General features: G+C 50.7%; 1 protein-coding gene across 1 annotated transcript in view; it reads left to right on the top strand.

The window, feature by feature from the left end:
* Positions 1-49: 49 nt before the first annotated feature.
* FAM163A (family with sequence similarity 163 member A) overlaps positions 50-22,428 on the top strand; it is a 75,149-nt gene continuing 52,770 nt past the window's right edge. Inside the window, exon 1 of the mRNA XM_004762012.3 lies at positions 50-274. The gene's annotated coding sequence lies outside the window, so the exon portion shown is untranslated. The remainder of the gene's footprint in view (positions 275-22,428) is intronic.

Below are 22,428 nucleotides of genomic sequence, written 5' to 3'. Positions count from 1 at the left end.
CCACATCTGCAGCCGCGTGCTTCTAGGGGGTGGGGGTGGACGTCTCCCGCCTCGTGGCCAGGTCGCTGGGCGCGCTGTCTCCGCCTCCGGGCCGGACTTGCGGGGCTCCTGTCCCCGCCTGCGCCGCTGCCGTCCGCTCCCGCTCCGCGAGCGCCTTCCCCCGGCCGGTGCGCACTCGGACGCGGCTGCTGCGCCCGGGCGCCCACGACCTCCCGGGAGCATGCGGCGGCCCCGGCTCGCTACGCTGCACACTCGGCGGGACCGTCCGGCGCGCGTGAGTGAGCGGGGCCGGGGCTGAGCACCGCGGCGGGTGGGAGCCGGGCGGGCGGGCAGCGCCACCGCCGTCGGTCGGTGCGTCCGGGTGCCTCGGAGCGCGCGGGCGCCTCTGCGCCGGCCTTGCAACCTGGGTGCGGTTTGCTGGAGATTTTGCTGAAGTTTGACCACGGAAGGAGGGCGGAGGTGCATTTGCGGCTCAGGGTCGCCATTTCCAAGGCAACCGGGGCTGAAGTCTGCCTGAGGGACGGAGAAACCGGACTCTCACCCGGGCCGGGGTCCGCTCGCTCCCGAGGCCGGAGGCGGCGTCGCGCACCGCTCTCCCCCGGGCGGTGCGCCGAGGGCTTCGCTGGGGGCGCCGGGCCACATCGAAGCTTCGCTCAGCGGCCGGGAGGAGGGTTTGGCCCAAATAGAAGCAGGGCAAGAGCTGAAGGCAGTGCTCGCGTCCCCATCACCCGTCTGGCTGGGTGGCCCGGGGAGAGTGCCCGGAGCGGCGCCCGGGAGACCTCCTGCCGGGGTGGCTTCCTCCGGTCTCTGCGCTGCCTAAGGCGACCGGGGAGCGCAGGAGTGGAGATCTGTCCCTGGGTTACATACACCAACCGTGCTTTTCTGTCACACTTGGGCATCCCTTTTTTCCGGGTGGAATTGTGGGGCCCTGAAAGTTTGCTCTTTCTAGCAAGTTTGAGGCGGAGAGTGGAGGGTGGGGTCAGGCAGCCGCTCTCCCCCCGCAGTCAGCGGAGGCACTTTCTCCGGTTCTTTCCAGTCTGCCCACCCCCGGACCCTCATTCAGCCCGGGGCCACACTCGTGGCCTGGCCGGAGGACCGGGATGGAGCTGGGGGTTCTCACCCGCAAGGCTGGGGGGCCAGCGTAACTGGCAGGGGTTGACGTCTACGCAGTCGTATCTCTGTGTCCTGTGTCGGGTCCTCCAGTGGCGGAGCCGGACCCACGTTTTATACCGCGTGAGAGACAAACGGGAAGGGAGCGGGGGGCGGGGGGAGACTTCAGGTCTGGCAAGAGCACTTTGCCTGAGATTCGCTGGGATCTGGAGTCTTCCTGGGGGCGAGGTGGGGGCGGGGGAGGCAGATTCCTTTCTGTATTCCTGAAGTACTCGGGACTGTATGCAGCTCCCGCCCCTTTCCTTTAAACTGACAGAGGCCGATGAAGGGGAAGAAAGAGTAGAGGTATATTCTCGGAGAGCGACGGTAATTTCTCAGACCTCTCTCCAGTGGTTCCAGCTGCAGTGCCCGCGAGGATCTAAACCAGCATGTAGAGATGGAGGTGGGGGGTGGTGGAGTGGACACCCAGGGTGGACCAGTGGTGGGGGATCGCAGCCCCCTCCTCAAAGTTCTCCCCTCGTGAGGATCATGGCTAGAATTTCTGCCACCTGGGGGATAAAATGAGAGAAGACCAAGTGTGAATGAGAAAAGCCTCTGAAAAGGCTGCTGGGGGCAGGATGTCTGTGTCACACACACACAGAAACCCCAGTGGTGGGCATCCTTGGCATTCTTGCCAGAACTAGAAATTTGCCTTTAGTGCCCTTATCAAAAATTGCTGAGGAAAAGCTGAATGGGCTCCAGGGCTGATGGGAGCAAGTCCCTCCTTCTTTGCTCAAGGATCTCTGTTTTGTCTCCAGCAGATGGGTCTATAATTGGAAATGAGCTCCTCTTGGCCCAGAGATTTGTGGGGCTGCGTGCAGACAAGCTCTGGCAACAACAGAGCCACCGGGGCCCAGGAAACGCCCACCCTCACCCAGAGGCCCGGGGTGGGATTGTAGTGGCCTCTCCCGGCAACTCTGGAAGGAGGCTGGGATGGATCGGAGCAGAACTTGGGAGTCGTCTGGGTGGCTTCTTAACAGAACGGCCCTGGCTGGGCCATTCCAGGTCTTGTCAATTGTGAAAAGTGCCCTGAGGTCTCGAATCCAGCCTGATGATCATTAACACTAATGAAAACTGCTGCTACTTATTAAGTCCCTTCTCTGTGCCAGACACAAGGCTTTGAAAAATCAATATGATTATCTCTGTATTTCATGCAGAGGAGACTGAGTTGGGGAGAAGTTAAATTATTTGCTAAGAGCATCAAGCCAGTCAGTGGCAGAGCTGCTGCGTGAAGCCGGGTCTCCCAGTTCCGAAGGCCCTTTTCCTTCCATGATGCTGGTCTCCTGTTAAGTACAGAGTCGGGTGTGGAAGCTGAAAATCTGGAGCCGTGGTGAACATACACCAAGAGATGCTGGGATCCTGTTGGGCTTTAGGGAAAGTGCTGGCCTGGTAAAACAAAACAAAACAAAACAAAAAACAAAAAAACAACAAAACAACAAAAACTACGTGCTCTTCATTCCCTCGAGGACTCAGGGGTTTAACTGTACACAGAAGATTGATTCTTTAATAGATAAAGTGTAAACTGCAATTTACTTTCAATGAGCATCCAAAAGGTTTATAAACTGCTGATGAAATCCTGGAGAAACAGTCCCTTTCCTGTGTTACTGTTGGAAGAGAAAATGGGTACAACTTCTTTGGAGAGTGTTTTAGAAACATCTCCCAAAATTAGAAGTGCCCATCGTCAGACCCAGTGGCTCCATTTTTAGGAATTGAGCTTGCCCTTGTATTGGCTCCAGTCACAAAGACAGACGCACAGTATAGCATCATTTGAAAGAACAATTTACGTGCTCGTCTGAGAGGGACTTTTTTTTTTTTAAATCTCATGGTACCTCCGGGTAGTTGAATACTGTCCTATTATTTAAAAAAAGAAAAAAAAAGGACTTAGGAAGTTTCTTCATAATTGACAGGGAATGATTTCTAAGATATATGGCTAGGTGGAAAATATGCATAGAAGGTTTCTAACACGCTAATGACTATGTTATGAGAGAGGAGGCAGAGAATTCCCTTATCCAGGAGACGCTGCTAGCCCCTGGGCAGCATGTGGCTGCCCATCAGCAAGGTCAGTAGGTCTATTTCTGGTGTTACAATTGGGCTTCTGAAAGGAGAGGAGGAGAGATACGCTTGAAAGAAAAGTTTTGAAAATTGCTCTGGTGTCTAGGGCCAGATTGTCCGGGAGGAGGAAGGAGGGTTATTGACACAGCTGTGGAGGCATCCATCAGTGTGTTCTGGAACGCCCCCTTGGGAAACTCCCATCAGCACAGACGGCCAGCTCAGCACTCCCTTTCCCCAGGATTTCCCTTCTGATGATCCTCACCCATTCTGGAAGCTTCTAGGTGCATGAAGGGCATGAGGGCAGGCTTTCCAGCACAGTTAGGGGGGAAGCCTTCCTTAAGAGCTAAGTTCCAGCTATTCTGCTAAGCACTCTGCCTACATCATCTCATTTAATATCGTGATCACGTATGTGGGGGAGCCCAGGCTCTCTGCCATCAAGCAGCACCTTTCTGCTCTTCCCCCGATGACTTTCCTTCTCGGCACGGTGACCTGAAGCAGGGGCACAGGAGCATCACAGGTGCTCGGAGACTCACTTTGGGTTCTAACAGCATGTGGCTGAACGTTACACACGTAGATGGGTGAGCTGGAATGTTTGCAGTCTGGAGAGGTTTGTACAAGGCACAGTTCAGGGACAAAGCAGTCAGTTTTCTTATGTTGAATTTCCATCTTTCCTGCTCCTGTCTCTGTGGCGTGTGCGTTAGGGCTGGGCCCTGTGGACCGTGAGCGTGATCTCCTGTGGGGATGGAAGAGGGGGAAAAGGAGGGGTTGTCTCTGCTTTGCTCCAGATGTTAGTGGCATCGAGATGCTCGGAAGGCCCTGTGTCTGTCCCACCCCAAGGGACCTCCGGAAGAAGGTGGGCAGGGTGGCCCCCGCGGCCCAGGTCTGTGCTGGGAGCCTGCCTGCTGTTTGACAAAACAAGTCTGAGAGCCACGGGCCTGGCTCACTGCAAACATTTCTCCTCCCACACAGCTCACTGGCTAGGGCTCACCTCTGACTCCCATTCCACTTCAAAAGGTAACAGCTTGAATTTTTCCCCAAATGAATTCTAGAGCAAGGACAGCTGTTTCTTCTATGTTCTGCTATGGCTCATGGGGGTGAGAGCAGGAAGCTGGATGGGGCTCTCAGGGAGGGCTGCTAGAACCTTGCCACAGCCGGGGGGTTGGGGCAAAAGCCAGATGCCCCAACTATTTAGGGAAAAAAGTCACCTTATGACACACAAAAATGGTGTTTGTGTAGCATAGCAAAATGGTAGTCTAACATATTTCAGTTCGGAATATGAGTATTGTTCAAGGCACTGGGAAGACAGAAAGATGAGCAAGTCGTGGTCCCTGGGCTCGAGCTGCCCACAGAGCAGTGTGGGAGAGGACCATTTACATCAGCAGCTGTACCCTGCAGACTAAAGAAAGAAGGGCTAAGTAGAGCCACAAATGACTTACAGTCACATGCAGTAGAGCTCAAGTGAACCTGGGGCTGGCCCTGTAATTCCAGAAGACTACTGAAGTCTTTCTGAAGGAGGTGATTTTTGAGCTGGGCCTTGAAGGTTAATTAAATTTTGATAGACAACCTCAGGAGAAGGGGCAGAAGAAGCCAAGAGAATGGGTTTTGATAGGCTGTGGGGCGTTTAAAGATACATTAATATCAGTAATGCCAATATTTACTCAAATTCTGCTGCAGACAAAATACATAGTATTTTCAGATACTTAGAGTAAAACCGATTATATCTCCAGAAGATAGGCAATCACTGTGATATTTATTTATTTATTTAGGTGGTAAAATCAACAGGGCTTGGTGATGGATAAATAATAGAAGTGACTTCCACAAGCTCAAGACTATAAAACTATATTAAGTTTACATCAGATTCATTTTACTTGTTACAGTAACAGCAGATGGTAGCTTACCTGTGTAAAATTGACATTTCTGTTGTATGTGACCGCTGCATGACAATGAGCTTCCCCGTGGAGAAACAGCTGAGCCTCACGAATGGGGATTCAAGCTGTACCCCACCATTTTGTTCAGCTGTTCATTCACCCCTGGATTCACTCGTTCATTTATTCCTACGTGCAACAAAGATGATGCTTGTGCCTGAGCCATGTGCTGGCCTAGCTGGGGGGAGAGAGAGAGAGACAGAGAGAGTGGGAGAGAGAGACAAAAGAGAAAGCATGTCCCTGCAGCCTCCAGGAGTTTGCAGTACGTGGGAGAGATCACAGAAGCTGATAAATGCCACAGTAAGAATAGCAATGAAGGACGGTGGGAAAACATAGTATGTGCTCAGTAAATGCTGGTTGCTAAAATGAATAAGCAGCCTGAGAAACAGAACAGATACAAGAGTTATACAACCTGATAAACAGATACAGATCGAGAGCACAGAGGGCTAAAAATGTTTCTTTGGATTTGGCCAGTGGGTCTCAAACACTTGTTCATGTTGTGAAACCCATGGGAATCGTTGTGCTTTCTGGAGAATACCATAAAATTTTGAAAGGGCTGAATATAAAATTTTGAGCTATATCAGAGAGCATCTCCTGCTACATTTGCCCACAGACATAGACTAGCAGACACCAAGTGTTGAGAAAGAAAACTTTATGAAACAAAAGATTTAAATTGAGGATAGTCTGTCAGTTCATTTTTTTTTTTTTTCCCTATGAATTGGGGAAAGACTGCCAAGGTTCTATTTTAGTGCTGGAAACCCATGGTCCAGCTGGTAGAACACCAGGGATCCACAGTCGTACAGTTCTGGCAGTTTGAAGGTTGTTGATGACTTTAGCAAGGGCAATTTCAGAAGAGTAATGAGGCCAGAAGCTGGGTCATGTCTTCATGATGTCAAGCAAGTATTTATTGAATGTCACGGGGGATACAAGGTGGAGGGGGGAAAACCAGAGCAGTCAAAGCCCCAGCCTTCATGGAACTTGAAGTCATTTGGGGAAACAAATCTGTCACGAGTAAATGTAAAATGACACTTATAAAAGTAGAGGCCCAGGACATGATAAGAGTGTTTGACAGGAGGTCCGGCCCCCTCGGGGAGGACCTGGGAAATCACCCTCAGAAAACAATGGTTCAGCCGGGACCTGGAGACTGAGTAGGAGCAGAGTTGCTGCAGGGAGTTTGGGAACTGAGAAAGGATATTCCAGGAATGGGAGAGGGTCGTGGCTAGAGCAGGCATGGTATTTGGAGATGCCCAAGGCCAGTGGACTAGGGTGCAGAGAAGGAGAGGGAGAAGCACGTGAGCTGAGCAGGAGAGGCAGGAGGGAGTCTTAGCAGCCACAGGAGGGACTCTGATGTTGATTCTAGAGTGACAGGTAGTCACAGAAGTACTTAAGCAGGAGGGTGACACAGCCAGATGTCCCATTTCAGAAGGATCACTATGCCTAAGATCACTGTGACTGTAGAGCGTGGGGAGTAGATTCGAGGTGGCCACGGGAAGATTCAGGGAGACCTATCGGGAGACGGTTTTTCATGCTGGGACATTTATTGTGGGGTAGGAAGAAGCACATAGATTGGAGCGGTTTAGAAGGTCAGATGGACAGAACGTGATGGTTTGAATGTACGAAGTGAGAGGGAGATATTGGGGATGAGCCCTAGGGACCAGCTTTGTAGCGGTGGATGGAGGTGTAGATTCCTGCGACGGGAACCGTCAAACATCCCAAGTTCAATCCCACTGTGTTGTACGTGAGGACCCTTTGAACCATCAGAGTGCAGAGGTCGAGAAGCCAGGGGGCTATAGGGACAGGAATTTGGAGAAGGAGAGGTCTGGGCAGGAGATGTGCTCCCGTAAGTCATCAACACCCAGGGGTAAAGGAAACCATGGCGTCGAGGAGGCTGCGGAGGGAGGAAGGATGGGTGTGGAAGGGAAGGCCTGGCGTTGACTTTGAGTTAGGATGAGCCTAGAAGGTAAGCAGAGAAGGATGATCTAGAGAGACAGAAGGAAAGCCAGGAGGGGGAAATGTCATGACAGCCAAGGGCAGAGTGTTTCCCGAATAAGGAGAAGAGGAAGCATAGGGGCTGCGGGGAAGTCCCTGACAATGACAATGGGGACCAGTAAACTTCCATCGGCTTCAGAAACAGAGGTCACAGGTGATTTAATCAAGAGCAATGGGATTTGATGGGCTAGAGCCAGACTGTAGTTGTTGGAGGACCAAGTGGACCCAGAACCCATAAGTGAGTCTTTCCAGAGGTTTGTCCCTGATCGTTGAAGAGACAGGCTGGTTTTGTTCTGTTTGAATGGGAGAGAGTTGAGCACCTCTACGTGTCAATGGGAAAGATCCATTCGAATGGAAATGTAATAGGTTCAAGGAAGGATAAGTCATAATGTGAGGTTTCTTTCTTTTTTTTTTCTTTAAGATTTTATTTATTTATTTATTTGACAGACAGAGATCATAAGTTGGCAGAGAGGCAGGCAGAGAGAGAGAGAGAGAGAGGAGGAAGCAGGCCCCCTGCTGAGCAGAGAGCCCGATGCGGGGCTCGATCCCAGGACCCTGGGACCATGACCTGAGCCGAAGGCAGAGGCTTAGCCCACTGAGCCACCCAGGCGCCCTAATGTGAGGTTTCTAAGAACATGGACAGACAGCCTCAAACGTGAGGGTGGAAGGATAGGCCTCAGGATGGAGAGGGGTCATTCTTTTGGACAACTGGACTGAAGGAGGGTAGGATGTGGACAGGTGTGAGTTTGTATGAGGTGTTGGAGGTGACAACGTTGCTGTCTGATGCAGAGCAGGAGGGGGGTTAGTGGGGAGGCAGGACGGAGGAAGAAGTTTATTTTCAAATGAGGGTGATGAGGACAGTGAAGGGACAGGGTGAAGAAACTAGCGAGAGGTGATACCGTTGGAGCATTTATCAGCCATGTGACATCGAGCCTGTTTTCTTACCTGTGAAATGGGAATGATCACCAGGATGCCGACTCCACAGGCTGGTGACTGGCTCGTAGAAGGTGATCAGCAGACGTATGCTGCTGTTTGAACTTTTCTTCTTACCATCAGCGGCTAGTACAGGGCTGAACACAGACTTGATTGTAGTATGAAATAGTCATCAATACTCCTGGGTATTTAGTACCTAAAAATCAGATAGACCTCTCTCCATATGCCGCCTGTCTCCCTTCCTATCTGTGAAGCACAGTCTCTTTCTTCTCTAAGCAGTCAGAAGCTTTTTTGCTACTTCATGCTGAAGGATTTATTTGTACGTGGTGCTTAGCCAGGGCAGATTCTATTAGGGGAGTCAAGCATATGGGCAGGGCACTGGGCCAGGGTGAAGAGTGAAGAGGTTCAATTAATTCAAGAGCCCAATCTCCTCTGACCTCATTCATCTACAGAGGACAGGGCATCTACTGAAGTCACTTCTTCATGTCTTTTATAACATCCAGTGAAAGCAACTTTGAAACAGGCCTGTACCCGGGGCCGAGATACAGAGTGAATAGGAATGGTTCCTGCCCTTGTGATAGTCATTTGACCAGACAAAAGTTGTAAAGACAGCATCACGTGTTGGAGAGCACAGAAAAAAGAGCCCTTAGATGTGCCCAGACTAGGCAGGAAAGGCTTCCCAGAGGAGGTGGTGTTTGAGCTAGAATGTGAAGGTTAACATCTGTGTGGGCCAGAAGGGAAAGAGACAAGGAGGGAACATCCTTGCAGACATGAAGGGAAGTCTTCTGGGCCTTCGAGGCCCAGTTAGGCCCAGTGGGGGTCAGGAGACGGTGGGGGTTGGGGGAATGGAAAATGGATTTTGTCCGAAGTCAGAACAGGAAATGCCAGGTTGCAGGAATGAGGTGAGACCCGACAGCAGGCTGCTGTTCTGCGTCCTGGCCTAAGGACCTGGATTTGAACTTGTAGATGTAAAGCCACTGTAGAATTCTGGACAGCAGCACACTCATTGGTCAGGAGGCAGTGGTCATGGTCTAGGTGAGGGTTGACCTAACGGCAGTTTCAGTGACATGGGTCCAAGGTGGGGTCATGCTAGTGGATGAGTGAAATGAAACTAAAAGCCACTGGCATTGTGGAAGTCGTGGAAATAGAGGCTGGGGTGTTAAGAGAGGCTATCTGTGTATATTAGAACTTTCTAGGATGATGGTAGAACCTCAGATGAAAGGGAAACAATTGCTAGAGTCCTCAGTGAGTGAAGGAGAGGCAGTGATGGGGAGAGGGATGTGGTAAAGAATAATAAAATATCATGGACCTCAAAGGAAATGAAACACTCTAGAGTCTAATTCTGGAAAACAGACTAGACTCCTGAAAAGACTGAATTGTTGCTTATTTCCAAGGGGAGGTGGCCACCATAAAACAGGTGGGATGTAATTCCAAGCCTTTGGGTCACTGAGTACCACTGGAGTACCACTATAGCCTACAGATGGGGACCCTCAGGTTCAAAACCTCAGAAATTGGCTGAGTCCACATGATGACTCGACAGTCCGTGATGTTGTCCTTGGTGAAGTCTCTCTCCCAGATGTCTCAGAGAATCATTTCCAGCCTCTTTGCTGAGGTCTCGCTGATCCCAGGCATGTCCTCTTGCTGCGGCAAAGGAGTCAGGCCAATAGCGCCATTCATCTTGGGGGGCTGATATTTCAACAGCAGGCTTCTCTTGGCAGACGGGATTCATCGCCGACTCTCTTCTCTGTTGGGCAAACTCTGTACCCAGTGCTATGCTGGGCACATTGGAGGAATCTGAAAAAATACCAGACCTGGTCCATGCCCTCAAAGATCTCATAGTCTAAGTAGAAAAGCCAGACTAGTACACTGAGAACAGTAAGCAATACTGACCTTGTCTGGCTTAGTAAGGGTGGGTGGTTGGGTACAGACAGGTGTATTGCCCCTGCCTGGTCAAGAGTTGAGAGGGATGGAAAGAGAGAGTAAGGAATCCAAAATGACCTTCAGATTTTTGAATGGGGGGAGGAGGCCTGGGGAGCCATGGTGCCATTCTGAGAGGCAGGGAGTACAACAGGGGAGAGACTTGGAGAGGAGGTGAAGACTTGAGAATGGTGAGTTCGCAACCTTATTTAGGTGGAGATAGATGCAGAATTCAGTTGCCTTTGTTGATGTGAGTGTACTGAGTGGGTCAGTGTTTTAGCAAAGGGGAAAAAGTTAATGAGGCAAATGGAGATAATGGTAATAGAAGGATGGGGAAGGGATATACCCTTGAAACATTTAAGGGATGAAGTGGATAAGATTTAGTAGCTGAGTGGATTTGAGGGGAGAGCTGGAGGGAGGAGACTGAATGACTCACAGGTTACTGGGCTTGGGGACTGGGTGGATGGCGGTACCATTTACTAGGAGGAGGAATGCTGGAGGAAAAGTGGGCAAAGAGCAGATAAAATAATGAGATCTGTTCGAGACCATTCGAATTAACAATGGGAGAGCTAAGGATGTAGTTGTCTAGGAGCCATTTGGTGGCGCAAGCTGGAAACCCAGGAGAGTTCAGCCTAGTGACATAGCTCTGGGAGTTGACCATGGACAGGCATGGGGGAGCAAGGATGGGGCCTGGGGAAAGACTCATGTTTATGAGGGGAGTGGTCTAGAGGAGATAGTCTATGAGGCAATAGTCAGGGTTGCATGAGTGGTGGTGAGGAGAAGAGTTAAGGGATTGAGGCTTCAAGGAGGTGTGGGTAGTCAGTGGTAGACTCTTTGCGAGGGGCAACACGGAGGTCATTGAAGACTTTTGTCAGAAGTGATTTCTGAGTAGTGGGTGGGAGTTGGAAGCCAGATTTCAGTGAATTCACAATGAATAAGTTCTGAGAAAATAGAAATGGAAGTATACACAAACATGTGAGAAATTTTGCTGTGAAGGGCAGAGAAATGCACCAGTATCTGGATGATTATTGTGAGGGTATGAAGGCACCAAGTGTAGACTTTTATTCCTAGCTTTGCTGGGAAAGAGAAGAGGCAGCTGGGATAACAGTGAGAGGGGTGTGTGAGGAGAAACAATGGGTTGTTGTTCAGAGTGGAAGAAACTCGATCATGTCTGTGGGCCAAGGTGATACCTCCAAGAGGGGAAGTGAGGTAGGTAGAGGCAGAGAGAATATTCAATGGAGCCTGGACTGGAAGGAGAGAGGGGAGGTAGGATCTGGACCCCAGGTAGGGGGATGGACTGACCAGGAGGGAGGAAGTTTTCAGCTTTTAGGCACAGAGGACGAGGACGAGCATTGGCATAACCCTGGATAAGACTTTGGGTTAGGTTAGGGATGGGGACTGGAAGACCAAGGTTCGCCCTTGGTGGCGTCAGTACCCCCCATGATGTAGACAAGGTTATGTGAAAAGAATGGGAGTCGGTGGGGGCCATGAGAAGAAGGGGGAAGGTTTGGAACAATCCCTAAGGGGAATGGATGTGTTAGCATCCATGACTTCAAGTTTTTGAGCCCAGACAACAGAATAGTGGTGATGGTGTTGACAGCTGTTTGGGGGAGAATTTGGAGGAGGGAGCTAAGGTTTTTGAGGATGTCAGAATCGAGGCAGTGGCATGAAATCCACAAGTCCTACAGGTGATCAGAGTATCTCAGGAGTATGTGGGTGCTAAAAGCCAGCATCCTCTCAAGCCTCCAGACTCTGCGAACAGAGCTGTTTAGCTCCGCTGCTGGGCAGAAGCTCCCCTTGGACTGAGAAGGTGTTGGAACCAGTGAGAAGCCCAGGAACCTGCCGTTGGCATCTCTGAGCCCCGGGTGATACAGGCTCCTGGGTGTTGTTATTGTTACTGGATTCTTGATACCTTGTTAATCGAAAGGTCATAGCGGGTGCTGCAAGAAGTCTTCTTGTAGCCTTTTGTTCCCTTTCTGTCTCTATGAACAAAGCCTTGCTCCAAGAACATGCCGATCTGCTCTGGGAGAGAATTCTTACTGGGATTTCGGAGCTTTTCTCAACCAGATCATCTCCCCAAATGCGTCCTCACTGGCGGACACAGGCTAACTCCATCTTCTGGATTCTTTAGACTCTAAATCAAGGTATTTCCCCACAGTAATTGCGGAGAAAAAGCTGCAGTTTCTTGGAAACAGGATTTTAGTGGTTTAGGAGACGAACAACAGGAAGAAGAAACACATCAATGCTGCCCCCCCCCACTTCTGCTTTCTCTCCGTGCCCTCCGTGCGTCCGCTCAGACCCCCTCCACATCACCCCTTCCCTCACTCGGTGAGTGTAAGTGTAAAAGGCACAGAGATTCTGGGTCTTCAGAGACCCTAGTACCAGTTCCTTCTTGCCCCTTTCCTCTCTTCACCTCATAAGCCACTGCCCAGTGGTCCCTGGCCTTCTGGACACCCATCCCTCCGTCCAGGGCTGACGTTAAGGCGGTGTGACTTGGGAGGGCGGTGCAGGGTGCCATAGTGTTTATATGCTTTCTTGTCATATTGCGAATGGCCGCTTCCTGGGGTTCCTTGAATCCCCCCCACCTGGGGCTGCTCCAGCCTCTCCCTTAGGACACCCAGACTCCCCCCACAGTCCAGCACTGAGGGGATCATGCCCGGCACGGCAGGGACTGCCTCTTGCCGGCCCCCGGGCTGTGGTGGCATCACTTCCGACTGGTCCCCGTGTGCCCCACCAGGCGTTCTCATGACTCTCCTTCACCACCTGTTTTTCCATGCAGCTCTATGTGGGGGTTCATTGTGTGTCAGGCACTGAGCTGGGTGCTGGAGATAAAATGGTGGATGAGGGAGGCGGGGTCCCTCCCAGGCTTCGGGGGACCTGCAGTCTTGAGCAGGGCCTGTCAGTCGGATCCCTGTGGACAGTCCTTTGCCGTGGGCGGCTGTTCCATGTCTGGTTGGGGCTTCGGCGGTCCATGGCTTCTACACACTAGATGCTGGTGAGCAGCGCCCTCCCCCAGTGGTGACAATGCATGTGCAGACCTTGCCAAATGTCCCCATGGGGGACATAATACCCCCTCCCCCACAGAGAGAATAGAAAGTATTCTCAAACAACTGATCACAAAAATAAAAATGCAATTACTAAGTATAAAGAAGCTCTGGGAAAAAATATGAGCATGTGCCCTCCTAGAGAATGAAAGGAGACTTATTTTAGGTGCAGTTCTGAAGCCAGGCCTCCTGGGGGAAGTAGCCGTAAAGCAGAAGCTTGTGGGACGAGAAGGAGCCAGTCCCATGAGGAATGATGGATTAAACGTTCCTGGCAAGAGAAGATCCCAAGAAGATCCCACAAAGGGCCTTGGCTATTTGAAGAACAGAAAGAAGGCTTGTTGGCCGGGGCCTAGAGACCAAAGGGAGAAGTGGTATAAGCCAAGACTGGAGAAGTGGGTAGGGACTGGGTTATCAGGGCCTTGTAAATGGTGCTGTTGTAGTAGTAATCCAAATATTTGTGCTGTTATAAGAAGGAAAGAGATACGGACTGATGTGTGAGGGAGGTCGTCTGTCTGCTGAGTGGCAGACAGTTGGGAAAGGACTGAATGGGCCAGGCAGGAGGCTGAGGGTAGCCTGGAGCTTGGCAGTGGAGAGGGAGAGAGATACAGATGGATTTGAGGTCTGCCCCCCACCCCCATTCATGATATCTCAAATGTTATGATCATAGCCAAGGGTTGGCAGTACGGGTATTGGTCATACCCAAGGGTTTGGTCATGCCCAAGGTCATACCTAAGGGTTGCCAGTACTGGTCATACCCAAGGCTTTGGGTACTGGGACCACCTTTACCTTTTTCAGTAACATTTATTAGGTACCCACTGTCTGCCCAACGTGTAAGACACTGACCCAGGCAACTCCAAGTCTAGTAGGGACATGGACATAATGCACTCAGACTCAAGATGTCCTGTGAAGAGGGAGCTAATCCGGCCTGGGAGATGGGGAGGGTCAGGGAAAACTGGAGGAAGTGACACCTAAACCAATTGATTAAAAAAAAAATCAGTTTATCAGGTGAGAAGGGGGAGGAGAAGGGGCACGCTGGGCCTAGCACAATCTAGCAGAGACCCAGAGCATCCACACGGCATGGCAGGGCAGAGACAGGTAGGGAAGGAGGCTGGAGGGGCAGGCAAGGGCCAGACCATGGCAGCAAATGCAACCTTTGGGTCTCAAAGGGCAACTGATTGTAAGGTGAACACAGGGGTGGAGGGAGGTGTGGGGTCTCTGCTGTCGTCCCCTACAGGGCACCTGCTCCTGTCTTGCTGCCAGACGGTCCTTGCAAAGCCTAGAAGTGCTGAAGGCCTCTGTGTGTTCCCCTCCTCTTGTGTGTCCCTGGAGGTTCCCTACAAGGGCTCCTGGGTGTCCTCATCCCACTCCACCTCTGGGCAAAATCCGAAAGCAGAGAAAATGCTCAATGGTTCTCACGGTGAAAGCAATTCCTATCAACTTCACTGTTTCAAATAAGGAGGGATTTCTCCAGCAAACCAGCAGCCACATAAAATGATGTGGAAACGTTTTACATGAGAAGATATTCGCAATCTATTGCTAAATTATAAAATGGTGTGAGTGTACGTGTGTACATGCGTGCGTGTGTGTACATGCGTTGGGGGGGAGGTGGGATGACATAGTATCACCAGCGCTTATCTCCCAGTGGACGGAGTCGCAGGGGAATTTGACTTACCCATTTTTAAAAATCTTCTAATACGCAATTAGGACTTTTATGATGAGACTCAAAAGATGTACAAAGCTGCTCTAGGGGTCTGGTTTCAGCAGCGTTCCCAAGAGTCCCTGACCTCGAGTTGGTGACCCTGACTGCTCTTCGGAGACACTTGGTATCCTTCTCCTGGAGGATACAAGCAAGAAGAATTCATTAAGTGCTTTCAGTCCCGAAGATGACAGGAGCTAGGAAGGCATAAAGTCTTGTTACGACGACAGCCAGCCGACAGCCCAGCCGGTGGCCTTGATGTCTGTGTGTTTATTTATTAACAAGACTTTATGAATCCATCCTCCCCAAGCTCCAGAAGCTTCCTGGCTGACTTCAATACAGATCATAGTCTCAGAATGGTGCAGCCCATCAGTCTGAATAAAGACAGGCCTGGCTCACCAGTGGATTAAAACCAAAAGCACACTGTCCTGGGAAGCAAAATAAACATGAAGGGATATTGACTGGGGTTGGTGAGGTGTTAGGACAATAGAGTGTGGAGGAAGGTATAATGTACTATTAGCCCCAGGGGTACAGGTCTGTGAATCGCCAGGTTTACACACTTTGCAGCACTCACCATATCACATACCCTCCCCAATGTCCATAACCCCACCACCCTCTCCCTTCCCACTACCCCCAGCAACCCTCAGTTTGTTTTGTGAGATTAAGAGTCTCTTATGGTTTGTCTCCCTCCCAATCCCATCTTGTTTCATTTATTCCTTTCCTACCCCCCAAACCCCCCACCCTGTTGCCTCTCAACTTCCTCATATCAGGGAGATCGTATGATAATGTCTTTCTCTGATTGACTTATTTCGCTCAGCATAATATTGGGTCACTCTCTTTAACCTAACAGTTACTAAGTACCTTTTCTGTGCCAAGCCCAGAGTCTGTAACTATATATATTTACTATATACATCAGGACAATTCTTCCCACAGTCCCTGTTTGGAACTGTTGAAACAGGCTCAGAAGGAATAAATAACTAGTTAACAACAGCTTAGGTTTTTTTTTTTTTTTTAAAGATTTTATTTATTTATTTGACAGAGAGAAATTACAAGTACACTGAGAGGCAGGCAGAGAGAGAGAGAGAAGGAAGCAGGCTCCCCGCTGAGCAGAGAGCCCGATGCGAGACTTGATCCCAGGACCCTGAGATCATGACGCGAGCCGAAGGCAGCGGCTTAACCCACTGAGCCACCCAGGTGCCCCAACAGCTTAGGTTTTAACATAGCCCCTCCCACCCCAACCTTTTTCTTTTTTTTGATGAACACCACCCCGGCCTACACCTCCCTGCTTGACAGAGACTGTAAAGGCAGGGAATTTTAAAGCTTGGAAAATGTCCCATTGACTTTGGCTTAGACGTTACTCAGTGTGGAGTAGATGCCACATTCTCCTGTTGGATGGATGGGTGGATGGGTGGATGGATGGATGAACAAAAGAGAGAATGATTTGTGAAAGGCAGAGAGACATAATCACATTACAAATCTATGGCGTAGATAGTTCTACAAATGAATGTGGCCAGGATTCGCTCATATTCTGTTGCTTCCCCAAGAGTTATGAGGAATGGCTGTAATGGGAGTAAACCTCCGGAGAGTCGTTTATCGAGTGCTGGGGAGAACTGGGATCACGCTGGGTATGTGGGCCAGGCCGTGCTGTCACGGTTCCGGAGAAGAGAGCTAGATGTTTGCAAATTGGTTACCAAGGTCCTCCCGTGACCTAGCACTTTGCCTGTGCCTGCAAAGGAGGCCCAAACAGCTAGCTTTCCTGGGCCACTGGTGAGAGAAATGCTTTATTTTTATTTTTATTTTTTTCAAGGTTGTAGCAAACGGATGGCCTTCCCTGAACTCACATGAAGAGCTGTTTTTCTCCACGTGGGCTGCTCAGGGCTTGGTTATTGGCTCAGCAAGGAGAGATGGAGGAGGAAAGCAGAGGTTCACCTCTGATCTCCTTACTCATCTTCCTTGCTGTGCAGAGAAAAAGCTCACCTATTCCTTGTGCCGCCTCTGCCTTTGGCAGCCAGCAGCAGGAGTGAAGGCCGTGGTGTCCACACTGCTGTGGGGGCTGAGAAGAGAAATGGTTCAGGCCGGGAGCTCAGTTTCCTTGAAAAGAGAATACACAGTGCTCGTAGGATCCCAGAGCAATGCCACTGACTCATGGACTTCTGGGAGCGAAGGGGCTGCTGGACACAGGGCTGGCTAGTTTCTTCTGAGAAATGAGGCTATTGGGATGGATTCTGCCTTTTTCTCTTCTCCTTCTGCTCTAAGACCCTGCAGTTCTCCAGTCCAAGACTAATAAGGTTAATCAGCAAAGACCTACAGGAGCTGACTTCTTAGGAAGGGTAGAGGGAGCATTTAGAGACCTGCCTCTCCGCCCCAGAGATGTTTGGTGGTAGGCTGGGGCAAGTCCCATTTTACAGATGTGGAAATTGAGACCAGAACAGCCCCTCTCCCAACTCTCACCATCACCACCACCCCCAAAAGGCAGGGAAATCCCAATGCATGGATCTCTGCAAAGGGCATGAGACAGCTGCCTTCCCTTACCTGAGAAAAGGTGCTCTCCCAGACCTCCCAGAGGCCTCAGGCAGGTGTGTGGAGGAGTCTGCATTCTTCTCTCTGAGCCTCCCTCTGACTTTGCCTCTGGGGCTTCCTCACCAGCCGCATCCAGTTTGGGTTGGGGAACCACTTTGAAAAATTATTTCTGAAAGATCTCACACACACACACACACACACACACACACACACACACAGGCTGAGTGTGCTCTTTGTATTTTATAATGGAAATCATAAATGGCTCTCAGGCTAAATGAAATCTGAACCAATCAAACAACTTTCCCAGGGGCTCAAAAGAAACAAGATTCACAGAACTGGCTGGCAGTACAGCAGAAAATAGAGCTGATGGAGAGACGCCCATGTGGGCATAGGGTGACCTTGACAAGGGAGACACAAGGCAGTATTTTTATCTGCTTTTCTTTCCTCGGGACACTGACGCTGTCCCACTCTGCAGCAACAGGCTCTGTTTCATGTCCTGGCAGCTGGGCAGGAGGGACGGGGAAGTCAGCAAGGCAGAGGACAGCCATCGGAGGAGCAGGGAGACCAGGCCATAGCTGCAGACTGTGCCCTGTCTGGAGTCCAGCGGACAGGCTGTGGGGCTCCCCGCATAGAAACAGCTTGCCCAGACTCTGATTCAGAGCTCCAGTGCTGGAATTCTATATAATTTCAAGGCTTCTCACTACATTTCCTTTCCTTTCCTTTTATTTCTCTTGTGTCGTTCTTCTGTGGGAAATAAGGTCTTGGCCTTGGGTACCCTAGGATAACCAACTTGCCTAAGACGCCCTCTGTTTTAGCGCTGAAGTTCTCACATCCAGGAAACCCTCCCAGTCGTGGGCAAATGAAGACAGGTGATCACTGTGAGCGTGTCCCTGCTTCAGAGGGAACGCCTGGGGTGGGGACAGTGTTCCCCCAGCTCCCTCCTGAGGTGTTCTCACCTGGCAGTCGTCCATGCCAGCTGTGAAGCAAATCACTTGACCTGTCTGTGCCTTAGTGGCCTTACCTGTAAAATGGGTATAATGATAACCTAGTCTCAAAAGGTTGCTATGTGAAATTATAGAAATCACATGTAAAACATCTTGATTTTAAAACAGGGCCTGTCTTATAGTAAGGGGGCAGCCAGTGTTAGCTCCGGTCATCATTCTGCCAGTGTCTGCCTATTAATAAACCCAGGGTTCCAGGATCTCAGGACTGATGGAGTGCCTTCTTAGAATTCATCTCAGTGTCCCCAGATTTATTTTTTTATTATTTTATTTTTAAAAAGATTTTATTTGTCAGAGAGAGCGAGAGAGAGAGAGCACAAATAGGGGGAGTGGCAGGCAGGGGAGAAGCAGGCTCCTTGCTGAGCAAGAATCCTGATGCGAACTCGATCCCAGGACCCGCAGGATCGTGACCTGAGCTGAAAGCAGTTGCTTAACCTACCGAGCTATCCAGGCATCCCTCAGTATCTCCAAATTTAGGTGCACTTTGTTCACTGTAGCAACTTCTCTTGTGTGTCTCCCCCGCCCCACCAGCATAGGGACGGCTGCAGCTGGTGGAAGCTGTTTTGATCAGCCCGGGCCTCGGAGTGGATGCTCCTCCACTTTTCTAACAGGTGGCGGGGGAGGTAGGGTGCGATGTCTCAGTGCGGTCGCCCTCAGACTTGACCGTGCACAACAGCCAGCGGGGGATCTTGATAAAACCTGTTCAGTGTGGATTCTGATTCATCAGGCCCGAGTTTCTGCATCTGTACCAAGCTCAGGGTGAAGTTGTGGGCCCGGGACCCGCGGTGTGAGACCAAGGCCATGCTGTGTGACAGTCTGGGTGAGCCCAAGTGAAAGCCTGTGGAATTCATGCCCACGAGAATTTCCTAAGGTTAGAGCATTAGTGGGGGATGGGGGTCGTTTAGATGTGCTTGGAGTGGGTTAGGAGAGCAGCTCAGTGAGTGGGGAAGCCCCCTGGGCTCCCAAACCACTAGCGGGTGTGGACATCTCTAGGGAGGAATGGGTGCAGGTAGTTAATAACACTGATCAAGGAAATACACACGGGGAGTCATTTTTTTGCTTATTTTAAACACCAGAGCTGGCTTAAGACTTAGAGCTTTAATCCTATTATTCTCACTTCTGTCCGCGGATTTGCTCTCTGGAATGGTAGACATAGGGATGTGGTGCCCCACTCATGCCTAGAAAGTCACACGTGGAGAGTGTGACAGGCATGGAAGGTGACTGCAGAAAGGTTCAGAGCTGCTGCGTGAAGAGACCCAAACCCCCAGATGAGGCTGGCCCCCACCCAACACCTCCTCACGGTGACATTGCCCAGCAGGAACCTAGACCCTGACTTTCATGAGCCACCTGGCTCTTAGGCCTCCAGTTGCGATGGATGGACCCAACTCTCCCAAATAATCTGAGTAGCCCCGTGAGCATCACTGGTGCCCCTCACATTCGAGACACCTTTATTCCTTTTTCACAAGCTTGCACGTGAGTCCTTTGTGCCGTCCCTCTCCCGGTCCTCTTCCCCCAGACATTGTGGCGGGCACCGAGATGATGTTATTGTCCAGTGCGGAGAATCTGGTCTCTGCTCTCTGGCTGCACTGATTCCGGGGGAGCCTTCCCGGGAGACGTAGGAGACACGCAGCTGGACCTCCAGTCCTGTCTCCTGCTGCCTGGATTCCCTTGGGCCAGGCTTGCGAGAATCTGAAAAATAGCTTTATGATAATGTGCCCTAAAAGCATTCTGCAGACCTGGGTGCCTGGGAAGAGATTTGGGGACTCGGTATTGCCAGCTCCCTGCCCCCTCACCTCGTCTTGCCCGCTGTCAGCATCCACGCACTGCTAATCTTCCCCATGTCTGCCCAGTGTACTACACATTTGTATCTGTCACTTCGGATCCCCCCGCATGGCTGCCCCCGGCCAACTGGGCTTTCTCCTTTCCTTCCAGAATGTTCCCGAGGACAGCCCAGCCTTGGATAAAGGCTTTTGCTTCCCTTTGTTTCTCTGACTTGGCCAACCCCCACTCCTTGCCCCTAACAAGTACCTTACTGAGCCTGCCCAGCTCCCCGGCCCCTGCCTGCAGCCGCTGGGTGCCCCCTCTTGTTTCCGGGGTGCCGTGTGTGTGTGTGTGTGTGTGTGAGAAAAGTAGAGGAGGTCCCAAACACGGCTTCCCTCCCACCCCACTCTCTGAAGGAGCCTATGGAGTTCTGAGGTGCCTTCCAGCACAGAGCAGAGTGAGGTCTCAGAATTAGCACGTCCCTCCAATTCCTACAGTTAGGATGGACGCCAGAAGTTTTTTGTGTTTTTACTTGTGGTGAAAGACGTACCATAACCTTCACTCTGCTAACCATAGTTGACTGCACAGTTCAGCAGGGTTCAGTATGTTCACGTGGGCGAGCCACAGATCTCTAGACCTTCCTCACCCAGCGGCACTAAAATTCTATACCCACCGAACACTAAGTTGCCTCCTGCCTTCCCCCAGCCCTTGGCAACCAGCTTTCTACTTGCTGTGATTTCTGACGACTTTAGATCCTTACATGAATGCAACCATGCAGTGTCTGCCCTTCTGCAACTGGCTTATCTGCTTCGTGTAATGTGCATGAGGTTCAGCCATGTTGGGGTGTGTGAAGGATTTTCCATTTTAAGGCTGTGTAATATTCCTGTGTGTGTGTGTGTGTGTGTGTGTGTGTCTGCACGTGCGCGCACGCGTGTGTGTCTGTGTGGGTACACACACCACGTGTTCTTTATTTTATTTAATTTTTTAAAAAGATTTTATTTATTTACTTGACAGAGATCACAAGTAGGCAGAGAGGCAGGCAGAGAGAGGGGAATGGAAGCAGGCTCCCCGCTGAGCAGAGAGCCTGATGCGGGACTTGATCCCAGGACCCTGGGATCATGACCTGAGCTGAAGGCAGAGACTTAACCCACTGAGCCACCCAGGCGCCCCAACTGTGTGTTCTTTAGTAATTCATCTGCCCACAGACCCTTGGGCTGGTTCCTCAGGTTTTTTTATCCCCTTATTTTGCAGCTAGGCACCCATGGAGAGTGACTTGCCTGCGACCACACAGTGGATCAGATGTGTGTTTGCCCAGGATTCTATGTTGTCTCCTGGGTCCTGGCATCAGGATGTGGGGGGCTCTGGTCCCACCTGGGTGTACTAGGGTAGGCCCCCACAGAATCTGACATGCTGCGAGGCCCACGGTGATGTGCCGGCTGGTGCTGATGGCTGCGTGCCTGTGAGAACACCCAGCTTTGGCTTTGACTTTGGTGTGGTCCAAGGGTCTATGTGTATGGACGCCAGATTTTTCTTAATCAAGTGATGCGACTATTGCTAACTTGTTTAGGCATGCTGATGACAGTGTATTATAGTAAAGAGAGCTACTAAAAAAAAGGCATACCACAATGGTTATGAAATTCAATGCATGGTATCTAAGATATGCTTCAAAATAACAATCAGAGGTTTGGATGAAAAAGGCTGGGGCGCATTATACCACTCTCTCTACTTTTGTATAGGTCTTCAGTTTTCTGTAATAAAAAGTTTTTCATCTTAAAAATTAGGAAAAAAAGGGGGGGCGCCTGGGTGGCTCAGTGGGTTAAAGCCTCTGCCTTCGGCTCAGGTCGTGATTCCTAGGGTCCTGGGATTTAGCCCCACGTAGGGCTCTCTGCTCAGCAGGGATCCTGCATCCTCCTGTCTCTCTGCCTGCCTCTCTGCCTACTTGTGATCTCTGTCTGTCAAATGAATAAATAAAATCTTAAAAAAAATTAGAAAAAAATCTTACACTTGGCTAGGGCCACCCTGTCCACTCCCCAGGAATTTAGCAGGTTATTGCAGAAATAAGAGCAGTATGGACCACGGTCAATGTTTGTGAGCAAAATACCACCGCCCCCGGGCCAGGTGAAAACAAACACACAAAGAGACTTGCAGGCCGTTGGGGGGCATCGGCGTAGAGCCACACGCAGGGTGGCCAGGGGCAGGAAGGCCCAGATTTCTCTCCTGAGGCCCGGGCTCAGGCCTTCTTGCTTTGACCCAGGTAGTTTCTCCACCAGACCATCCTGTCCCCCGTTCCCAGCTTCCTAACTGACGTCTGTTTGTCCACAATAGGAAGTAAATATGATTGTATGTGTTCAGTCGCCCATCCCTCGTTCCTTCCCAAAGGTCCTGTCACCCAGCCCTGCTCCAGGAAAACCCAGAACTTCTTCCCTCTGCCCACAGAGGTA

This window comes from Mustela putorius, unplaced genomic scaffold, assembly GCF_011764305.1.
Source record: "Mustela putorius furo isolate JIRA1106 unplaced genomic scaffold, ASM1176430v1.1 tig00000496_pilon_pilon_pilon, whole genome shotgun sequence".
Lineage (NCBI taxonomy): Eukaryota > Metazoa > Chordata > Mammalia > Carnivora > Mustelidae > Mustela > Mustela putorius.
Note: the sequence above shows the minus strand (reverse complement) of the source record. Positions and strands in the feature narration are given on the sequence as shown.